The sequence below is a fragment of the Petaurus breviceps genome, unplaced genomic scaffold, assembly GCF_028583685.1.
Source record: "Petaurus breviceps papuanus isolate PSGF00001 unplaced genomic scaffold, PetGlider_PUasm1.0 77, whole genome shotgun sequence".
NCBI classification, from domain to species: Eukaryota; Metazoa; Chordata; class Mammalia; order Diprotodontia; family Petauridae; genus Petaurus; species Petaurus breviceps.
Genome location: NW_027186492.1, coordinates 17,564,302 through 17,565,255, shown reverse-complemented (window position 1 = coordinate 17,565,255; position 954 = coordinate 17,564,302). Strand labels below are relative to the sequence as shown.

The following is a 954-nucleotide window of genomic DNA, read 5'->3' as shown; positions in this document are numbered from 1 at the left end:
GCTCTCCTTGTCATGCTTCAGTTAAAAAAAAATTAAACATAGACAATTAGTATTCTGATGTCAGAACCAATAGCTTCTACTGGCTTTCCCACACACCTTTGTTTTTGTCATAGTTTAAGCATGGATATTAAAAATTAGCTAAATTGGCTAACTAGGACTTCTCCTTAATTCCTCTATTGAAACAGAAAGATAAACAACACAGGTTTGTAAATTATATTAAAGCATTAATAAATCTTGTATAAGTACAGTTCATCAGCCTCCCCTGGAGTCTTTCATGATGGAGTGTCAGAATGTATGAGCTGGAATGATAAGGATAACCCGTCATATGTTATAGATCTTCAAGCAAGTGTGCAAAGATGAATGCTAGGATGATGACAAGTGTTTAGGGTATAAATTATTCATAATATCATTGATTAGAGATAGAAATTACCTTATCAACTCCAATCCCTTTATTTTACAGGTGAGGAAACAGAAAATGAGAGAGGTTACAGGACTTGCCCAGAGTCACACAATCAATATGTTTTGGAGAGGTAGGATTTGATCTCAGAGCTTCCTGATGACAAGCCCATTATTCTGTTCATTGTACTGTCTTTTTTTTTTTGCTATTCTGACAAAAACATCAGACACTTTATTCATCTATGCACAGCATTTACAAAAACAAGCAACATTAGGAGATCTTCCTTGTCCATCCGGTCCACATTTTTAGCACTTTCATTGAACTATAAATCAATGATTTCTTCACACCAGCTGTAAGGATCTCTTTGGTGCTCTGCATTACAATAGAAGGTCTCACAATTCCTGAAAGTACTTGCCATACCACGTTTCCGCAATCAGGATCATGAGCCACTTGTAATAAAGTTTCCTCTTCATCTCTGTTTCTCCCTGGAGTGTCCATGAGATCACTTTCTTTCTTTCTTCCTTCCTTCCTTCCTTCCTTCCTTCCTTCCTTCCTTC

The 954-nt window shown here is 36.6% G+C and overlaps 1 pseudogene; it reads right to left on the bottom strand.

Moving 5' to 3' along the window:
- Positions 1-667: 667 nt before the first annotated feature.
- LOC138175276 (phosphatidate cytidylyltransferase, mitochondrial pseudogene) overlaps positions 668-954 on the bottom strand; it is a 1,013-nt pseudogene continuing 726 nt past the window's right edge.